General features: G+C 44.4%; 1 protein-coding gene and 1 long non-coding RNA gene across 9 annotated transcripts in view; one reads left to right on the plus strand and one right to left on the minus strand.

Annotated features, from left to right (window-relative positions):
- EPHA5 (EPH receptor A5) overlaps positions 1 to 15,168 on the minus strand; it is a 479,253-nt gene that overhangs the window by 149,759 nt on the left and 314,326 nt on the right. The window lies entirely within an intron of this gene.
- LOC137506606 (uncharacterized) overlaps positions 1 to 15,168 on the plus strand; it is a 67,986-nt gene that overhangs the window by 23,725 nt on the left and 29,093 nt on the right. The window lies entirely within an intron of this gene.

Consider the following 15,168-nt stretch of genomic DNA (forward strand, 5'->3'; position numbering starts at 1 on the left):
TCTGTAAAATCATTTAGATTGCTGAGTAGTGTGTAAACAGCAAATATTAGAGAATGATGCAATGTTATAAAAAAATACTATATAACTGAAAATATGATATTTTCTTTGCTTCTAATATTCTAGTAATTATTCATACTACACAACCAATTCATTATATCATTTTTTTTTCGCTTCTGATTACTCTTTAAGGTATATTTGCACTATGTACATCGTGGTGCACTATACCAAAAGTAATATTCGCACAGCAACGCATGGCAGTGGTCCTGCAGTGGGTGGATTCACATCAATGATTTGGCTGTACAGTGCGTCAGGCTCATAAAAGAGAGCCAAGATGTGTACAATAATTATATCTCACTTAATAGGCCCTTGTACTACAATGTGGAAATTACATAACATATTCATAGATCACTAGATTCATAGATCACTAGACACTATCCAGCACTATATGAACAGGGATTACAGCTGGGCAGTGCTCGATGGGGCCTTTAGGGGCATGTTTGCATGTTACAACAAGGTAAAGGTTGCTACTGGTGAAAGGTGGGTGCTAAAGTATATTGACAGCAGATATGTATATTTCAGCACAATAATCACTGGGCTTGGGTTTCTAATACTATTATTAACATTTGATGTTAATAAGAGGAACTCCAGTAAAAATAATGTAATAAAAAAAGTGCTTCATTTTACAATAATTATGTATAAATGATTTAGTCAATGTTTGCTTATTGTAAAATCTTTCATCTCCCTGATTTATATTCTGACATTTACCACATGGGGACATTTTTACTACTGGCAAGTGATGTCACTGGAAGTAGCTGCTGCTCGCTTTTTTTGGCAGATGGAAACTGCTGTAAACAACTATTTCACACAATGCAATGAGGTTCAAATACAGGAAACTGCCAGGACCATGGTGCTCAAAGTTTCCTGTGGGAAGGGTTTCACCACAAAATCAGCCATACAGAGCCCCCTGATGATCCGTTTGTGAAAAGGAATAGATTTCTCATGGGAAAGGGGTACCAGCTACTGATTGGGAGGAAGTTCAATTCTTGGTCACGGTTTCTATTTAATTTATTAAATCTCTAGATGTCAATAATCCTTCATGCATAAATAAAACACTCATGACAGGAGGAGATGGCTGTGCACAAATTACTAATAAAAGTCCACTGTTGTCTTTTCTGCAAGGAAGCAAATTTGTGTTAAAAATCCAGTCTGTCTGTTGAACTGGAAAGATAATTCTAATAACATCAAACTATAATAAGGTGTGTGTCTTAATACAATACTATTAGGTAACAAAGTTGGAGTTAAGCTTTAAACTTGACAAATCAAGTTAACAAAAAACACAAGTAAATATTTACAGAAACACAAAAGGACAGATGAAAGTCACCAAAACTGACTAAAGGTGGCCATACACTGGTCGATTTGCCATCAGATTCGACCAACAGATAGATCCCTCTCTGATCGAATCTGATCAGACAGGGATCTCATGGCCACCTTTACTGCAAACAGATTGTGAACCGATTTCAGCCTGAAACCGTTCACAATCTGTGGTGGTGATGGTGCTGCCGGCGCTCCCCCCCCCCCCCGCATACATTACCTGCTCCGCCGCGCGAGTCCCAGCAGGAAGTTTAAACAGTAGAGGGCGCTCTACTGTTAAAACTTCCTGCCGGGCAGGAAGACGTGAAGCATGCCGGAGACCAGACCAGAGCGGAGAAGACAGCAGTGACAGCGGGACTCGCGCCGGCAGAGCAGGTAATGTATACCCGCTGCATTGCGTCGGTCGTCGGGGATTCAAATGCTGCTATCGACGCACTCCCGACCCGACGGCGACCGAGAAAATTCTTCCGCACAGATGGGTCGACGGGAATCGACGGGAATGATCGATTTCGGACAGAAATCGATCGTTCTGTCAGCGGTGTGCGCGGCAATTTCACAGCCGTTTCGACCACTGTGATCGAAAATCGTTAGGTGTATGGGCCCCTTAAGATTTCTAGAGAAGTTACACTTGGGAGTGACCCTACAAATTATTGGAGGGTAAAACATATAACATGTATTGTTTTCCATCTGAGCAGCTATGTGCATGAAGTTAAGCTTTATGATTTAAAGTATCTTTCTATTTGACTATGTATAGCTGTATAGAATTGCACATCTATTGGCAGAAAGGACATTTACATATACTCTATTACCACTGTGTGTGCAGCTGTCTGCCTGGAGCTGAGGTTGAAGATGTATTTGTTCTTTACTCTGCACTAACGACAAGCAAAGGATAAGAATGAGCCTGCAAGCCTGAAATGCCTGACTTGTGATTTAGGCATTAATCAACAGGCAGTTGGCAGACTGATGCCATTGTATTCCTCTGCTATCAGATGATCATGCTATTGCTTGGATTAACTAATCACCCGGGCTGGCCTGGGAGCTTTGTGAGGCAGATTAATCGGTGTCACTGCAGACAGGAGCGCATTGTTCCATTTCTTTCTAACAAGGACTTCAGGCTTCTCACAGTTTGCACACTTTTTACATTAGCCAAATAGATAATGATGGACATTGTACAAATGTGGCATAAGAAATCTGTAGGGGTTTCACTGCTATTAAAGGGAAATTGGATATATTTTCAGATAGCCAGTTTGTGCAGGTAATGAAAAAACACATTATGAGAGAAGTCCATCAAGCACCATACAATGACAGGGGTGGAGGTGAGAGTGAGTATGATAGCAGTACTCCCTACATAGGCTATTGCTTGATCCCTACTGCTGACATGGTGCCACTGTGGCCTTTGGTGGCTGTTGGGTGCATTCCCACTGTTCCTCCATTGTGCAGCTTCTTGCTGGTCCTGTGAGTTCCTCTGCTGTAAACTGTGCAAGTGGTTATAGCTGGTCAAATAGCTTAGCAGGATGCTGTAAAGCATAAGTGCAGCAGGCAGGCTCGGACTGACCCACCGAACTGCCGATGTTTCCATCGGTGGGCCCCGCCTTCTGGCTCCTGGGGGCTCCAGAGCGGGCACAGCACAGGAAGGGGGAAAATTGGACACAGAGCGGCAGGGATGAGGGAAATCTTCCCCCCCTCCCTCACCTAGGGCACCCCCTTCCGCGCTCCCCCTTCTGCGCTCCCCCTCCCTCCAAAATTGCAGCCAGCGGCAGCCAGTGGGGAATAGCTTACCAGCATGACATGAGATCCATAGCTCTGCGTGCCGCTGGCTGGTCTCCGTCTCCTGCAATGCACTGTGTAATCCCGCTCTCGCAGTACTTCCTGTGAGGATCTCATGTCATGCTGGTAAGCTATACCCCGCTTGCTGCCACTGGCTGCAATTTTGGAGGGAGGGGGAGCGCAGAAGGGGGGGCCCCTAGGTGAGGGAGGGGGGGAAGATTCCCCCATCCCCGCCGCTCTGTGTGCCCACTGCACCCCCTACCAAGCTGGGGAGGAACTTAGACCTGCCTACTTAACTGGGGACACCTGTGACCTGCCTACCTAAACTGGGGGGAAGGTCCAGGTCAGGAAGGGGGGGGAGGCTTCCCCCTCCCCGCCGCTCTGTGCCCACTGCACCCCCTTCCAGCATGGGGGCCCCCACTGAGGACCTGCCTTTGTGGGAATATCTGCCACCAATCTAATTGTATTTTGTGGGGATATCTGCTGCCAAACTGATTGTATTTTGTGGGGATATCTGCTGCCGATCTAATTGCATTTTGTGGGGATATCTGCCATCAATCTGATTGTATTTTGTTGGGAAATCTGCCGCCATATTAATTGCATTTTGTGGGGATATCTGACGCCAATCTATTTGCATTTTGTGGAGATATCTGCCGCCAATCTAATTGCATTTTGTGGGGATATCTGCCACTAATATGATTGTATTTTGTTGGGAAATCTGCCACCAATTTCATTGCATTTTGTGGGGATATCTGCCGCCAATCTATTTGCATTTTGTGGGGGTATCTGCTGCCAATTTGATTGCATTTTGTGGGGAATCTGCTGCCAATCTGATTGCATTTTGTCAGAAAATCTGCTGCCATTTGACTACTTGATGAATTATCATTAGGCATGTAACTACTTGATTATTTGTTCTAAAATGTATCTGGTCAGTCCTAATCTCTGTGAATAACACCGCTACTTATTTTGTGTTTTTTTTTTTTTTTAAGTCTGACCCATCATGACCATGCCCTTGTTCCAGTGCGTGGTGGCACTCATTTATTTTTGCTGCGGTGGACATATCCCTATTGGAGACTGTCCTCAGAAGTGCTTACAATCTATTCCCTACCATAAAATCATGCACAATTTCTAAAGTACATGTGAGCCCAAAATGGGGGAGGGGGCGGGCCCCAGGCTGAAAGTTCCTCGGTGGGCCCTTAGTGTCCCAGTCCAACCCTGGCAGCAGGGGTGTCTACAACAATGCTTTATCAGCTTTTTCTCTGATAAAGATGGCTGTCCTGTCAATCCAACACTCAACTCCACCCAAAGTACTCTATTGTGCTTAGTTCAATTTAACGTTAACATATTTTTTACATTAATTTATACTTTGATAACCTGCTTGCATGAAAAATATTATCATTCACATTAGATTTATCTGTATTTTATATGTGCAATCTGCATCATAGCTGAAAGACTACATATTATTTTTACTGAGCCTGATAATGCAAAATTCTTTGTCTTCCTCTCAGCGTGTCATGTTAGCTGGAAGGAGTTGTGCTGTCTCACTGACATTGGCTTTCACATTACCACCATTTACCTGACTCATTAATGCCTGGATGTAGGGACAGATTAGATTTACATCTCACGGTCAGGTGGCAGCTGTGGACCATGTGTGAAATGTGGCAACAATACTAGTGCTTCTAGGAAAACACCTCCACTAGTGACAAAAAGGCACCATGCCTGCCATGCCTAATTAGATATCAGACCTTACAGGATGATATAAAATGCTTATTGTGGCTTTTTAATGCTGTTTGGGGTTTACAGAGGAATTGTAACCAAGAATTGAACTTATCCCAATCAGTAGCTGATACCCCTTTTCCCATGAGAAATCTTTGCCTTTTCTCAAAAGGATCATCAGGGGGCTCTATATGGCTGATATTGAGGTGAAACCCCACCCACCGTGTGATGTCAGCACCTAGGTACTGACATCACACTGTGGGAGCCTTGTTGCATTGTGGGAAATAACAGCTGTTTCCAACAGCAAAAAAATGCAGCATCGCCTTCCACAAACTTCAACTGCCAGCAGTAAAGATGTTGCCATGTGATAAATGTCAGAATGTAAATCAGGGAGAGGAATTTTACAATGGGCAAACAATTACTAAATAATCTAAATAATCTACAAATGTTTAAAAATAAGCAATTTTATTAATTAAGCTATTTTCACTGCAGTTCCTCTTTAAGAAAATCTTCCACCTCTTACACATGCCACCTGTTGCTCAAAGCTTTACCTGGGTGATAGTCAAATTCAGCAGACCACTCCTAAATACCAAAATCAGTTCCTCTATGCTTTACTGAAGCAATGAGGTGGCCAAGAGCAGATTTACAATGGACATGCTGGCTGCCACCATCATGGCTGCAGACATAAATGACAGGCGCTTAAAGGAAACATGTAGTTAATGAGATATAAAAGCTGCCAAGTTGTATTGCCCTTTATTTTCCTCAAACTGGCTCAAACTGAGAAGGCTTTTTACATCTTTCAGTTAAAATTGTTGCATCTTTACTACGAGTTTGTGAATTAAAAAAATTCTGAAGTTACAGGCTCTCCATGACAGCGAGGAAACTTACATTTTTAAAAGGAAATACAGTTGAAAGTCTCCATATTTTAACACATTAGCACCTTCAATGGAATTATCTCTTTTGAGATAAGTGCACTGCTTTTGACTTCAGTCGACAGAACTCGTGCTGTACATTCTTGGAATGCTTTGATCTCTCTCTACTAGCAGAAAATATAGAAAATGAAAGCAGAAGTCTTCTGTTATCGTCTCACACTGCCTGCCCCTAGTGACAAGTGGCCACAAATTAAAGCAGTACTAATTAGAAGCAGGGAAATGTAAGAAGTATGAAATAAAATGTGCTAGAATTAATTGGCTGGAGCATGTGTAAGCCTTTAAATAAATTGGCTAATTTTCAATACAGTTGTTTCTGTTATTGAAAGTGATCAAAATGTCAGCATCTGAAAACACACAATTTGCTCATCGCAGCGCTGCACCTAGTAAATAGATGGCGTGTTCGCCGTCTAACAGTCTCCCGAGCGGCAATAGCCGCTCGTATTTAATCCAGTTTGGTCATTTCATTTTCAGCAAATGATTGGGATGTGCACTGCATTGAATAGTAATGACCAAACTCACTAGTAAAAATGTTTTATAGGTCACCATAAAGGGATCTAGCCAGGTGCCTTAGTAATACATTACAAGCCATAAATAGGTACCCGGATAGCTCATGGTGACCCAGAACCACTAAGCTATTACAAGGGGCTCATGCATCATGGGAAGTGTCCTTGCTCAAATAAAGCTTAACTACTGCAAATGCCTTCTGTTTTAAGAAGGTACATTTATATGTAGCAAAACTTTGGTAATAGGACTGTTACCTTCATATAGTGCATAGGTCACTCCTCATCAAGGCTAGCATCAGTCACCTGGCCTATTCCATGAAATTTCTGCTTATAAATGGGCAGAGTCAAGGGTGTTGAGGTAAACAAGGCCCCTAGACAGAGCTTCAGATCAGGCAGAGGTTTTGTTTGTTTCCTTTGTCATAAATTTCAGTTATAAGTAAGAGAAGAATGCAAAGAATCCTGAAACCATGAGGAGGACACAGAGATGACACGATCTATGACTACATTAGTCTCATTAACAGGCTTTACGATGTATAATTAAAAGAGCTAATTGACCCCTTTAATGGTGGATTCAAAAGCTAAACTTCTGCTTCAATACTTCTTTTGAGATATCTGTCAACTGCACTAACAAAACGGCAAGTAGGAGAACAGTCTCTGGGTTCAGGCTAGCAACCGTACATCACAAAAATCTCCAACAAATCTCAAACAAAGCTTCTACTCCATCTTACACTTTACTTATGTGGAAAATGTGAACATTTTACTGGAAATTAAATTCACAGAAACAGTTTATCTAGTTTACAACCTTTCTGTAAATTATTACCACTTGAGCACAAAAATCTTATAGGGATAAACTGTTTTCTCAAGAAGCGGCATAAGTCACCCATGGAACTAACAAAATGCAAATTAAACAATGCAGTAGACTCTCTTTATAGTAACTTCTGATACAGTAAGCCTCTGGTTATAGTAAACCCAGTGCCCAGGTCCGGATCATGCACCTGTATGAATATACAATAGGTATACCGTATATACTCGCATATAAGCCGACCCGCATATAAGCCGACCCCCAACTTTTCCCTGAAAAAACTGGGAAAAATGATTGACCCCCATATAAGCCGGGGGTAGGAAATGCTGGATTGGTGCAGCCCCCCAGTGTGTCCCAGTATAGCTAGTATAGTGCCCAGTATAGGTAGGTAGTGTCCAGTATAGCTAGTATAGTGCCCAGTATAGCTAGTAAAGTGCCCAGTTTAGCCAGTATAGTGCCCAGTTTAGCCAGTATAGTGCCCAGTTTAGCCAGTATAGTGCCCAGTTTAGCTAGTATAGTGCCCAGTTTAGCCAGTATAGTGCCCAGTTTAGCCAGTATAGTGCCCAGTTTAGCTAGTATAGTGCCCAGTTTAGCTAGTATAGTGCCCAGTTTAGCCAGTATAGTGCCCCAGTTTAGCTAATATAGTGCCCAGTTTAGCTAGTATAGTGCCCCAGTTTAGCCAGTATAGTGCCCAGTTTAGCCAATATAGTGCCCAGTTTAGCTAGTATAGTGCCCAGTTTAGCCAATATAGTGCCCAGTTTAGCCAGTATAGTGCCCAGTTTAGCCAGTATAGTGCCCAGCATAGGTAGGTAGTACTCCCGGCTCCCTCCCCGCCGCTGCTATTACCTGCAGGCAGCGGCCGCTTCCTAATCCGCGTTCCTCTTCTTAAACTTTTCAGCGTGTATCACAGCAGCGCGCCCGGTGCTGCTGTTGTGACGATGCAGAGTGCAGGAAAGAGCGCGGCTCCCTATAACGGCGATCTGTATCGCCGTTACCAAGGGAACCGCTCTTTCCTGCCCCTGCATCGTCACAGCAGCAGCGCCGGGCGCGCTGCTGTGATACACGCTGAAAAGTTTAAGAAGAGGAACGCGGATTAGGAAGCGGCCGCTGCCTGCAGGTAATAGCAGCGGCGGCCGCGGGGGGAGCGGGGAGGGGGGGGAGCGGGGCGCGGAACACCCACCACCCACCACTATACCACCAGGGAAGACTCGCATACAAGCCGACCCCCCAACTTTTGACCCCCTTTTTGGGGGTCAAAAATTCGGCTTGTATGCGAGTATATACGGTAGGTGTTTTTCTACTGAATAGAAGACCAATTCTAATATTGTAAACTTCTGATATAGTAAACTACTTAGCCAGGTCCCTTGAAGTTTGCTATGAAGGGATTGCACTGTAATAGTCCAGGCAAGGGTGTAATTAGGGTGTATGCCCTTCCCCCCAACTTTGTGGGGGCCCATGCTTAAAAAAACCCTGCTCTTACCCCGCCCCAGTGTGGCTTGCCTCTGTGAACCCCAGGCCCCCCATAATGAGAGCAGCACAGCATGCGCATGCTTACATTGCCACAGCTCTATTACCTATTCCTAACTCTGCAGCATGGTCCATCTTTCCTCTGTAAGGACCCCATGTCATGTGACACGCATTGGGGCCTTACAGAGAGACACTGATACACACTGATGCACTGCAGCGTGAAGAGGAGGGAGCTGAGGCGAGGGATGAGAGAATGAGCACACTGTAATGCTCTGCATAAGGGAAGAGAGAGTGATGGGCCCCCTTAGCCCCCACCCCTGCAGTCGAAGGGGCTATTGTTATACCCATGGGTATAGGAGGGAATGTTATGCAAGCCTGCCTCTTCCTGTCTGAAAATGTAGTAATTCAAAGACTTAGGTGATTGAGGATGGAAATAGAAAACACAGAGATATGTGGACTCAGCATAAGCATACCCCTGTGTTAACCTTAGGCAGCTTTGCCTCAGGTCAAGTGAAAGCTTTTAAAGTTTGTACTAGCTTAGAACTAGTATAAGGTAGTTACATATGAGCTTTCGTTAACATATTTTACCATAACTAGTTTTAGTTTAAAATCATCAGAAAGTATTTTATAAATTTAACTGCAGTTTTCCTACCTACAAAATATCCTTCAAACAGTGCATACAACAGATTTTCCATTTTCAATGATAATTCCTGAAAATTAAAATCATCAATAAAAATGTTTTTTCTGCTCTGCATTCCATAGTCATCAAAAATTAAACAACACCAGATAATCCAGTTTCAAAGGACTTCAAAATAACACCTATATAAAAGGCCAGAATTGTAAACAATTTTTTTTCTGAGAAAGCATAGTTTTAAGAGCAATTATACAGTTTTAAAGACAATTATTTGTTAAATAATGGGATATTGTAATCAATAAATATGATATGGAAATGAAAGTTAAACATAACAAGCGATACAGTTGTTTTATATTTACACAGCGTTTTTTTTTGTTTTGTTTTTTTACAAACTACTAGAGATGTCGCGAACCTCCGATTTCCGGTTCGCGAACCTTCGCGGAAGGTTCGGTTCGCGGAAAAGTTCGCGAACCGCAATAGACTTCAATGGGGATGCGAACTTTGAAAAATAGAAAAAATTATGCTGGCCACAAAAGTGATGGAAAAGATGTTTCAAGGGGTCTAACACCTGGAGGGGTGCATGGCGGAGTGGGATACATGGCCAAAGTCCCGGGGAAAAATCTGGATGTGACGCAAAGCAGCGTTTTAAGGGCAGAAATGACATTGAATGCTAAATTGCAGGCCTAAAGTGCTTAAAAACATCTTCCATGTGTATACATCAATCAGGGAGTGTAATTAGAGTTCTGCTTCACACTGACGCACCAAACTCACTGTGTAACGCACCGCAAACAGCTGATTGTGTAGTGACAGCCATGCTGGACTGGTGCGCACCATGGCGAGAGTGTAGGCCATGGCGGTTTTCAAGCCCATATGGTCGCCGGGCTGTGGTAGCTCAATGATAGAACAACAGTGACTGTCCAGCTGATCAAATTTGGTCTGTCCACAATGAAGCAACGACCTTATTATCTTCTTGTATGTAGGTAGGCATAGGTAGGTGTCCCAGTAGTTAGCTAGGCATAGGTAAGAATCCCAGTATAGGTAGGTAGGCATAGGTAGGAGTCCCAGTATAGGTAGGTAGGCATAGGTAGGTGTCCCAGTAGTTAGCTAGGCATAGGTAGGAGACCCAGTATAGGTAGGTAGGAATAGGTAGGTGTCCCAGTAGTTAGCTAGGCATAGGTAGTAGACCCAGTATAGGTAGGTAGGCATAGGTAGGTGTCCCAGTAGTTAGCTAGGCATAGGTAGGAGACCCACTATAGGTAGGTAGGCATAGGTAGGTGTCCCAGTAGTTAGCTAGGCATAGGTAGGAGACCTAGTATAGGTAGGTAGGCATAGGTAGGAGTCCCAGTATAGGTAGGTAGGCATAGGTAGGTGCCTCAGTAGTTAGCTAGACATAGGTAGGAGACCCAGTAGTTAGCTAGGCATAGGTAGGAGACCCAGTATAGGTAAGTAGGCATAGGTAGGTCCCCTAGTATAGGTAGGTAGGTAGGTGTCCCCGTATAGGTAAGTAGGTGCCCCAATAGTTAGGTAGGCATAGGTAGGTGTCCCAGTATAGATAGTTAGGAAGGGCCTGGCTGCACAGTAATAACAATTACCAAGGACAGCTGCAACAGATAGGGCTGTATAATTCAGTGAGGAACACACACACACACAAAAAAAAACACATCAGGAAAACATTAGAGCTCTCAAAAGGGCTGTTGAGGGGTGCTATTTTAGCAATAACAATCAGCCAGGAGCAAGCCAAGAGCCTAACTAATCTTTCCCTAGGAGAACAAGTCTGCAGCAGCTGTCCCTAGTCTGTCTCTAGCAGGCACACGAGTGGGTGTAATGGCCGGCAAACCTGTCTTATGTAAGGGCGGGGGGGGGGGGGGGGGGGCTCCAGGGCTTAGTGTAGCCTGAATGGCTACAATGTGCCTGCTGACTGTGATGCAGAGGGTCAAAGTTGACCCTCATAGTACATTATGGGGCGAATCGAAGTTTCGCAAAAGTTCGCTTGGTCCAGGCGAACGCGAACCACCAAAGTTCGCCTGGAACCGTTCGCCGGCGAACCGTTCGCTACATCTCTACAAACTACATAGTACTTGGCCCAAACAGAGAAAAGATTTTCATTCATGCGAATGGGGTGCCCTTTTTAATAGGTGCCATTATAACGTTTTTCCTATTCGCACATATGCTGATGTGTCTGTTCTGTCGGGTGAATGTGTCTGTTGCAGTGACAGAACACAAAGTCTAGGTTTGCACATTTTTCTCGGACACTAGGTGGAAGTCGTATATATCATAGTAGCATGTCAGTCAGTGTATATGGACAATATCAACAGTCGATGAGTATTTATAAGTCCTTCTCCATGTCTGATGCTTCCAGCTGTTTGCCATTCATTATATATGGTGCTCTAACATTACGTCCAATGTGCACAACCATACATTTAGCAACATTAAATTTCATCTGCCATCTGCCTGCCCATATGGCCATGCTGTCGAGTTCCTGTCATAAAATGTCACTATTCTGCTTAACCACTTGAGGACTGCAGGGCCAAACCCCCCTAGTGACCAGGCCATTTTTAGCAACATTTGCCACTGCAGCTTTAAGGCCAAGCTGCAGGGCCGCACAACTCAGCACACAAGTGATCCCCCCCCCCTTTTCTCCCCACCAACAGAGCTCTCTGTTGGTGGGGTCTGATCGCACCCCCCATGTTTATTTTTTTTTAATAAATATTATTGTTTGTTTGTTTTTTTTAAAACCCGTTTCTTTACATTTCTTCCCTCCCTCCCCACAGCCAGCCAATTATGGCGATCAGCTGTCATAGGCTTCTGCCTATGAGAGCCGATCGCTCTCTTGTCCCCCATGGGGACAGCCGTGTCATACGGCTGTCCCCAGTGCAGCGCTGCTGCTCATCGCAGCGCTGCACCTAGTAAATAGATGGCGTGTTCGCCGTCTAACAGTCTCCCGAGCGGCAATAGCCGCTCGGAGACTGAAGGCGGGGCGGAGCTCCGCCCTCCGAGCATGAGATGCGCGCGCAGCATGCGCGCGATCTCATGCAAATTGCATCCCCAGGACTTTACTCCAATCGGCGTTAGGTGGTCCTGGGGCTGCCGCCGCAGCCACGCCCATTGGCGTGACGCGGGCGGCAGAAGGTTAATGTTTATAATTCTGCATACATTTGTATTATACATGAAGATGGCAATATTACTCTTATTTCCATTTACTAGATCATTAAGAATTAAAGAGGATTGGACCTAGTACTGACCCTTGTGGTACTGCACTGATAAGAGTTTCCCATTTTTTAATCTTTACCTTCTGTCCTTTAACTAGTTCTCTATTGAGGTACATGTATTTTCTCCTAGTCGCTGTATGCTTAGCTTCTGCACCAGGCTATTGTGGGGAACAGTGTCAAAAGATAGGCAAAGTATATCTATTGCTTTCCCAATATCTAAATTTGCATTTACTTTTATGTAGAAGCTGTACATTTTGGTGAGACAAGTCCTGTCTTTAGTAAACCCATGTTGATTAGCTTACATTAGATTATTCCGCTTGTGCTTTACACACAACTGATGTTAAAGAGAACCCGAGGTGGGTTTGAAGAATATTATCTGCATACAGAGGCTGGATCTGCCTATACAGCGCAGCCTCTGTTGCTATCCCAAACCCCCCTAAGGTCCCCCTGCACTCTGCAATCCCTCATAAATCACAGCCACGCTGCTGACAAACAGCTTGTCAGAGCTGGCTGTGTTTATCTCTATAGTGTCAGTCTGCTGCTCTCCCCGCCTCCTGCAGAACTCCAGTCCCCGCCTGCATCCCTTCCCTCCCTGCTGATTGGAGGGAAGGGAGGGGGGCAGGGACCGGAGCTATGCAGGAGGCGGGGGAGCAGCTGAGACTGACACTACAGATGTAAACACAGCCTCACAGCACGGCTGTGATTTATGAGGGATTGCAGAGTGCAGGGGGACCTTAGGGGGGTTTGGGATAGCAACAGAGGCTGGGCTGTATAGGCAGATCCAGCCTCTGTATGCAGATAACATTCTTTAAACACACCTCGGGTTCTCTTTAAGCTTAGAGCTCTTTAGTTTTCTGATTCTGTTTTTTCCCTTTCTTAAATAAGGGAAAAACATCAGCTGTATGCCCATCATACGGAACTGACTGAAAATAAGATAAATTGGCCTATCGATAACTGAACTCAACTTCTTTAATTCCTTAAAGAGAAACTACGACCAAGAATTTAACTTTATCCCGATCAGTAGCTGATACCCCCTTTTACATGAGAAATCTATTCCTTTTCACAAACAGACCATCAGGGGGCGCTGTATGGCTGATATTGTGGTGAAACCCCTCCCACAAGAAACTCTGAGTACATACTCTTGGCAGTTTCCTATCTGTGAACCTTGCTGCATTGTGGGAAATAGCTTTTTACAGCTGTTTCTAACCGCCAAAAAAGCAAGCAGCAGCTACATCACCTGCCAACAGTAAAAATGTCACCATGTAATAAATGTCAGAATGTAAATCAGGGATTTAAAGATTTTACAATGGGCAAACACTGACTAAATCATTTATACATAATTATTGAAAAAATTAAGCACTTTTTTTTATTACATTATTTTCACTGGAGTTCCTCTTTAACCACTTGAGGACTGCAGGGCTAAACCCCCCTAGTGACCAGGCCATTTTTAGCAAAATTGGCCACTGCAGCTTTAAGGCCAAGCTGCAGGGCCGCACAACTCAGCACACAAGTGATTCCCCCCCCCTTTTCTCCCCACCAACAGAGCTCTCTGTTGGTGGGGTCTGATCGCTCCCCCCATGTTTATTTTTTTTTTAAATAAATATTATTGTTTTGTTTTTTTTTGTTGTAAAAACCCTGTTTCTTTAAATTTCTTCCATCCCTCCCTCCCTCCCTCCCTCCCTCCCTCCCCACAGCCAGCCAATTATGGCGATCGGCTGTCATAGGCTTCTGCCTATGAGAGCCAATCGCTCTCTTGTCCCCCATGGGGACAGCCGTGTCACGCGGCTGTCCCCAGTGCAGCGCTGCTGCTCATCGCAGCGCTGCACCTAGTAAATAGATGGCGTGATCGCCGTCTAACAGTCTCCCGAACGGCAATAGCCGCTCGGAGACTGAAGGCGGGGCGGAGCTCCGCCCTCCGAGCACGAGATGCGCGCGCACGATGCGCGCGATCTCATGCAAATTACTGCCCCAGGACTTTACGCCAATTGGCGTTAGGCGGTAGAAGGTTAAGGTTGACACTATCTGGGCCAGACGCCTTATCTATCATGATTTTATTTAAACGTGCCCTCACACCCTCCTGAGGCATCTCCATGCATTGTCTTTGGGATATCATAAGTGATCAAGCAAATCTGAACTAGATAGATAAAAAAATAGAAAAAGTGATGTGGAATTGCCACCTTCACCTGGGTAACATTGCCAATCAACCCCACAACATTTCTGGTTTATGAAAGGATATTGGACCACTTTCACGTAAACTATAAAGACACTAACAACATACAACTTGCATTCTTCAGACACCAGCTATAATAATGTGATCAATGTTGTAACTTAAAGGGAACCTAAGAAGGACTGGAGAGAAAAAATATATACCGTATATGCCAGCGTATAAGACGACTGAGCGTGTAACACAACCCTCCAACTTTTCCAGTTAAAATATAGATTTTGGTAAATACTCGTCGTATAAGACTACCCTTCTTCCAACGCACACCAAATAAAAAAAAACCCATCATATACTGGTGCTATGTATGAACAGATACTGTCGCTGTACTGTATGTGGTACCCAGTATATAACAGTATATAGGCGATTGACTGGTTGGATTGGTCAACTCTCCTTGTGTACCTGTTTATCAGAGCGATATGGAAGAATAAATTGCACTGTGCCCATTAAAACACACCTCTTTCACCCTTCTGTCCCACCCTTGTATCCTATTTACCGCCTTCTCTGCCTCTCAGACCTCACACATGTGCGCCTGTCGGTAACAGGATA

This window comes from Hyperolius riggenbachi, chromosome 1 (genome assembly GCF_040937935.1).
Source record: "Hyperolius riggenbachi isolate aHypRig1 chromosome 1, aHypRig1.pri, whole genome shotgun sequence".
NCBI lineage: Eukaryota > Metazoa > Chordata > Amphibia > Anura > Hyperoliidae > Hyperolius > Hyperolius riggenbachi.